The sequence below is a fragment of the Octodon degus genome, unplaced genomic scaffold (genome assembly GCF_000260255.1).
Source record: "Octodon degus isolate 3935 unplaced genomic scaffold, OctDeg1.0 scaffold00155, whole genome shotgun sequence".
In the NCBI taxonomy this organism is placed as follows: domain Eukaryota; kingdom Metazoa; phylum Chordata; class Mammalia; order Rodentia; family Octodontidae; genus Octodon; species Octodon degus.
The window spans coordinates 5,973,823-5,981,316 of NW_004524731.1; positions in this window are offsets into that span (position 1 = coordinate 5,973,823).

Sequence of the window (7,494 nt, forward strand, 5' to 3'; positions counted from 1 at the left end):
CTCTCCTTCCCCACACACGCTCCTAGATTAGCACTGGATGCAGCTTTGGGGAGGCCTTGCTTCACCTAACACCTTGGAAGTCAAAAGTCCCTACATTTTCCTGCCTCCAGAAACCAGCAACAAAAGCCATACACTGCCCCAGCTGTGTTGGTCTTGAGCGCTAGCTTGGCTACATGGAGAACTTCTGAGACAGGGCTACTGAAACTGCCTCTATGTGCTGGAAGCAGGTCTGCCACAGAGGAAAGAACCAGCTTCGGGAGCTGCACACTGCGGAGGGGGGTGACATCAACTGGGATAGCGTACAGAGCTATGCTTTAGGATGTGAGGGGCAAACAGTGGGTGGAGAAGGGTGGGACCCAAACCTACCTCCTAGCCCCCACACACGCAGAGGCTGTGACCCACCCCATTTGTCCGACCCAGAGCAGGCATCGCAGGGGGTACCTGAGACTCAAAAGTGCTGCAGTGACTGGCATCAGCTCTGTCCTCAGAGTGTACAGAGACGAAACCAGAGTAACATACTGAGTGGAAGTTTTGCTTTCTGCTGGGCCCAGCACTGAGACACAGCACAGCCAAGACACCAGGTGAGGCATACAAAGCACAGGGAAGGAGGGCAACAGCACACAGTCTACACTCTCTCCAAGGGGCCATGGTCCGGAGGCATAGGGAGAGGACCTGTCTGCCACGGCTGAGCACAGTTTCTTTAATACAGAGAAAGTAGTCACTTAAGCTTGGACACAGCAAGGGCTGAATCAAAGCCCACTAGCTAAGAAGCCATGGGGAAACTACATGAAGAAGTCCGTCTGGAATTAAACTCCACTCTGTAATACACTCCCACTAATTTCCCGGGCACAGCATTGAGAGAAGGCTGCTCACCAAGACTGCTCTCACACAACAGTAAGCAAAACATCCCGTGCCAACAAATCCAAACACAGAAACACAAGAACATGGAAAAACAAAGGAAATGAGCCCTCCAAAAGTCAACACCTTTCTAGAACTTACTCCAAAGATATCAAGGTGGATGAAACACCAGAAGAACTCAAAAGAATTTTTTAAATGGTCAATAAAATCAAAGAGGATGCAAATAAACAGCTGAATGAATTAGAAGACAGAACAAAGTATGGGACAAAATTCAACAGGCAGAGATTCTGGAGAAGAGGCAAACAGAAATTTTGGAAATGAAAAGTCCAATAAGTCAAATTTAAAAACCACAATCCAAGGGACTAGGGAGATAGCTCAGTAGAATATGCACTTGCCTGGCAAGCTCAGGGTCCTGAGTTCAAGCCCTGGACCACACACACACAAAAAAAACCAAAAAACCATAATCCAGGGCTACGGAGATAGTTCAGTAGAGTAAGCACTTGCCTGGCAAGCACAGGGTCCTGAGTTCAATCCCTGGACCACACAAACACAAAAAAAAAAAAAAAAAAAAAAAAAGAAATCATCAAATTGTAAAACAACAGAAGAAGAAAGGAACAAAAGGGCCACAAAAAAAAAAAAACATAATCCAGGGCTAGGGAGATAGCTCAGTAGAATAAGCACTTGCCTGGCAAGCGCAAGGACCTGAGTTCAATCCCTGGTTCTGCAAAAAATAATTTTGAAAAGTTATATGCCAAGAAGTTGGACAGTCTAAAAGAAATGAAAAAATTTCGTGACACAAACTGGACCAAAACATTTTACAAAAACCTAAACAGATTTTTTAAATAAGTAAGGAGAATTGAAATAATAATAAAAAGTCTCCCAGTAAAGAAAAGCCTAGAACAGGGCTGGCCAGACAGCTCGGCAAACTAAAGCTCCTACTTAGGTACAGCGGCCAGGGTTCAATCCCCAGCATGCCATGCCATGCCAGCCCCGCCCCCGGGGCATGCTAAAATGTTGATTGAGACTGGGCATGGTGCTGGGTGCCTGTAATCCCAGCACTTGGGAGGCTGAAAACAGGAGGATCACTATGTGTCTGATCTGTGTGGTGATACACTGTAGACCCTGTGCTAAATACATTTAAAAAAAAAAAAGTTCATATGGAAGCACAAAAGACCAGGAACAGCCAAATCATTTCTGAGCAAAAATAAGCAATGCTTGAGGCCTCACAATACTTGGTTTCAACATACACTACAAAGCCACAATAACAAAGGCATCATGGAACTGGCATGAAGAGTCATGAAGAGCAGCAGCATAGCACAGAGGGCCAGGAATGAAGCCGCACACCAGCCACCTGCTTCTTGACAAAGGAGCTGAAAATGCACACTGCAGAGAAGACAGTGTCTCACAAATGGTCCTGGAAAACGGGAGCTAAAACTAGAATGCCTGAGGGATTCAGCTCCACCACTCCTGGGAACATACCTGAAGAAATAAAAATCAACATGCTATGGAGGAACCTGCATACGCCACACCTGTCGTGGATTCTTCAAATAGCCACGTTACAAAATCAGCCCAGCTGCCCATCAGGGGCTGAATGGCCAGGGAGAATGCGGGCTGTAGACAGATCTGCACTGCGCAGCCACGAAGAGCAGAACCACGCCGTCTGCAGAACAAATGGTCAGAACTAGAGAGCATAATGTTAAGTGAAATAAGACGCAGACAAGTATCGTGTCTTACCTCTCTTGGAATCTAGAGAAAAAGAAAAGACACTATGAAAGTAGAAAGAATTACTAGGGAAGAGGCAATGGGGGCCAGGGTAAGGAAGGGCAGTGGGGAAGTGGATATGGTCAAAGCACAGTCATGCACAAACAACAAGTCAAAATTAAACATTTCTTTGGGGGCTGGCAAGATAAGCACCTGCTTATGCAAGTGCAGGACCAGGGTTCAAATCTCCGCATCCCTGGCCAGCCCCACCCCTGGGTGCATTCAGCCGGCCACCAAGTCCAGACATGGTGGCACATGCCTATAATCCCAACACTGAGAAGGCAGAGAACAGGAGAATCACTACAAGTCTTAGCTGTGCAGTGAGATCCTGTACCAAATACATATAAATACACAAATAAAACATTTATTCATACAATTAATGTGCCAATGACTATAATTTAAAAATAGTTTCCAACTCCTGCTGTATCTCTGACTTCAGCTCTGTCCGTTTTTATCTGTCACTTTGGGCTCAGTTCCAGTGCTGTCTACTTGTGACTGTCACTGTCTGATGGACGGAACTCCTCATCAACATACCACATGCTGCTTGTCCCGCTCAGAGCACCTCGTGCCTGAGAGGAGTGTCACTGCTGCTGTCCTATGACCCACGCACTGAGCATGGTTTCTGCAGTGGAAACTGAAGAGTCAAAAATAATAATGTTTCATGACATGTGACATTACATGGTGCTCAAATCTCAGCATCCAGAAAGAGTCACTGGGAGAAGGCGCTGCCTGTTCACAAGTGCTGCCCAGGGCCACGTATACACTGCAACAGCAGAGGTGGCCACACCACCCAGTCCCTGGCGCAAAGCCCCGGATGCCTATCTAACCATCCCCAGACAAATCCACACACTTCTAAGACAGACTGCATCTCCTCACATGCCCAGAAGCTCAGGGGCCCAGTGGGTAAGTCCTGGATGATAAGGCTTAGCAGAAATGTGGTACATGACACCTGTAACACATGCCTAGCAACAGAGAGGGTGCCCTTCTTTACCAGAAGTCCTACCAGTGTCTAGAAAGCAGATGATTAACCTTGTCAGACCAAAAAGCTACAACTCTTGTTGCACAGGTCCTGCTTTACCTTGGTCTTAACCATCCAGTAGAAAAGTATGAAGATGAAATATAGGAAGTAAAGCCATGTTGTTATGTTGAGCTGTGGGGGACTTAGGTCAATAATTTCTGACATTGCCAGTTAAACAGAAAACCCAATGATATTATGGGCTTCTGTACTCTTTTAGAATATTTTGCTGAGTTTACACACCTATAATATTCAGCAACGGAACTTAAAAAAAATTGGGGTATAACTATGAATGTCCATTTTGTATCTGTGTATTCAAAGTGGTTGGGATAGATATATAGTTGCATTCTCTTAATGAATAGAATGATTTTTTCTAATGGTGTTTGTAAGTAGGATCACAAGTCTGCATCTTGTACAGCAATTAACCACTGAGAAGAATGTATGCAGTGTATTATTTGTTGAAACTGTACTTTCGATTTGATTTGAAACTGTCTCATTGCTATATGTTTATCAATAAAACTTTGAAAAAAAAAAAAAAAAAAAAAAAAAGAAAGCAGATGAAATGATGGGAGCTCCAGCCCGCTAGGTGTCCCTGAGGAGGAAGCTGCAGGTTAAAGGATGGAAAACAACAAGATGAAGGACCCTATGTCTACAATGAGGTGGGCTGACAACTGCAGGTCACTTGTGACACCCAGCTGACCTGGACCGGCATGTGCCGGGTGTGGGAGGCCCACCTGAGGGTTGTTGTCAGCAGCATGAGAGGCAGAACTGGAGGAAAGGAAGAAAAAGAGAGGCTGCTTAGGAGCTACTGGAAGCTCTCACAAGCTGTTGGAGAGGCTGTAGGGAGCTGCTAGTTCTCGTGGAGGAGCCAGTCATGCTGGCTTTCCTGATGAACTCAACTGTTCTCACCACTGAAGGAGCTCAGGGCCTTGCTGTCACTGAGAACAGCTACAGTTCACTTCGAGGGAACTGTGGTCCTCACTTCACACATTGCTTCTTGGCCCTGGAGGGGAAGATGGTGCACAGCTCAGTCTCCTGGAGGAGCTTGCCATGCTGGCTTTCCTGATGGGAACTTGGCTGCTCTCATTGTCAGAGGAGCTCGGGGCCTCACCGTCACTGAGGACGGCTGTGCTACTTTTCTGGGGAGCTCGGGTTCTTACCCTGAGCGTTGCTTCCTGGCCCCATGCAGGTCCCTCAGCTGCTGGCACAGATCCTTCATCCTGCTGGTACAGACCTGCTAGCTTCCCTCACTGACCTTGGGACCTCCCAGCACAGATCCATGAAACAGGCCTGGGTGAGACACTGTCGTGGGCTCTAGGTCTCCAGGGGGACTCAAGGGGGACTGTCTGGGCTCTCAGTCTTCTTTAGTGTGTGGACATATTTTTTGCACTCTGTATATGAGTCTTTGGGTGATTATAGAATAATCTTATAAAATGGGTCTTGTATTCTATTGTTGCCCTTGAGAAACCCCAAGCCACAACTCAGGGTGACTAAGTGACTCCACAGAGCCAATTGCTCCATTTCTGACGTGTGTGTGTGTGTACACGTGTATGCACATGCGTGTGAGTATTTGGTGCAGGGTCTCACCATGCAGCTCAGACTTGTAGTGGTCCACCCATTTTCAGCCTCCCTGGCATTAGGATTACAGGTGTGTGCCACCATCTCCAGTCTCAGTGGCCGGCTCAGCACACCAAGGGGTGGGACTGGTGCTACATGTTGTGCTGGGGATCTGACCTTTGTGCTACTGAAAGGTTAAGTTCTCTCGTTAAGTCACTGTTATTTCAGGGCTTGTTTGGGGATATTGTATGGAACATAATTTAACAGATACTTACCTGCCCATAGGAGCTGGTATATATTGGTATCAGTTATGCCAGTTAAAACAAATGCCCTGTATGTGTCAAATAATTATTTTGTTCCTAACACAACAGATTAAAGAAACTGCCTCTATCAGTCCTGGGACTTCCCCAATCAGAATCACTTAGTGATGAATTTCAGTGTCTTTTTCTGTTTAAGGTATGGCCGGCCTAAGGATATTCTCCACAAACCACAGACATACAAGGTAAGTGAGGTTTTCCCATGTGCAGCACTTAGAGTTTATAGGTTATCAAATCATATCAGTCCTAGGAGAGCCCTTGAAAGCTTTACAGCTTGTGTTACTTTCTTCTATGATGAAACATTGTGAAGCCATACACAAAACCCCACAGGAACAGAGACAAAAGAGGGGAAGCCCAGGCTGGACCACGTGAAGAGGCTGCCCCATGATACCGAGGGCTCAAGGCTCCTCAAAGCTCTCTAAGTGGCACTCAAACTTTCTGGAAAGTGCCCATCATTACCAGTGGCTGTCAGATCACCTCAGCAGTGGCCAAGAGCTTTATTCAACCCATTCTGGGCACTCAGAACCACGTTTTCTGCCTGAACCTACAGTTTCCTTTAAGGAGTAAAATAGCTAGATTTCCAGGAAAAGTTCTGTATGGACCTCTTCTGCTCTGTAGTGTCTGGTCAGCTATGGTCTCCCATCGTATTGGCAGGGGACCTGGATGTTCCAAGCACACAACAGCACACAGCCCCGTCCACCATGGCCACAGACCTCTTCTGCGGCACTCACATGCAGGCCACCAATGTATCTAATTAGAACCCACTAAGCACAAAACTCAGAACAACCTGAGTTGGAGTAACAAAGCCAACGGCCAAAGCCTGGCAGTACATGCCTATAATCCCAGGTACTCAGAGGCTGAGGTAGGACACTGTAAGCTGCAGGCCAGCCTGGAAAACTTAGCAGGACTGTCTCAAAATAAAATATGATTTGAAAAGAGTTGGGGATGCAACTTAGTGGTAGAATGACCCTTGTTTCCTTCTCCAGATCCATAGAATGAATGAGCAAAACCAGAATCCCAGTACCCCACAGACACATCTTAGATACTCTTCCGCCGGAAGACCCACCACAAATGGATTGCACAAGAAACTGATAGTTCTCTAGATATTAAGGTGACAAAAGTGTATAACAGACATTTATGTGAGTTTTTATCTCATTTCTTCTCCCAAATGGATTGGGTACTTCATAGGAAGTAAAAAAATCACTGAGTACGGGTTGAAAATGACTTGTGACAGAAGTAATTTCTCTAAATTGGAACTAAGATGAATATGTGCGACACACGTGGACACCTTGCTGGACAGAGATGCCTGCCTTTCATCACCCACACTAGGCTGCTCTCTGTCCAAACAGAGCAGGATGGAGGCCACGGCAGATGTCCACTGTCTGGAGGATGAAGTCTTGAGGCCCTGCCTCAGCAGCGCACCTACACTGCAACCTTGAAGTGGTTACAGAGTAGGGAGCTGTGAGGCAAACACTATTGGAGTAAACTGGGCTCCGCACGGAGCTTCCAGGAAGCAGCTCCCAGGGAGCAGCTTCCAGCGAGCCCCTTCCAGCGAGCCGCTTCCAGCGAGCCCCTTCCAGCGAGCAGCTTCCAGCGAGCAGCTTCCAGCGAGCAGCTTCCAGGGAGCAGCTTCCAGCGAGCAGCTTCCAGGGAGCAGCTTCCAGTGAGCAGCTTCCAGCGAGCCCCTTCCAGCGAGCCGCTTCTGGCGAGCCCCTTCCAGTGAGCAGCTCCCAGCGAGCAGCTTCCAGTGAGCAGCTTCCAGTGAACCCCTTCCAGTGAGCTCCTTCAAGCGAACAGCTCCCAGTGAGCAGCTTCCAGCGAGCCCCTTCCAGCGAGCCGCTCCCAGTGAGCCCCTTCCAGTGAGCAGCTTGCAGTAAGCCCCTTCCAGTGAGCCACTTCCAGCGAGCAGCTTGCAGTGAGCCCCTTCCAGCGAGCAGCTCCCAGTGAGCAGCTTCCAGTGAGCCCCTTCCAGTGAGCCCCTTCCAG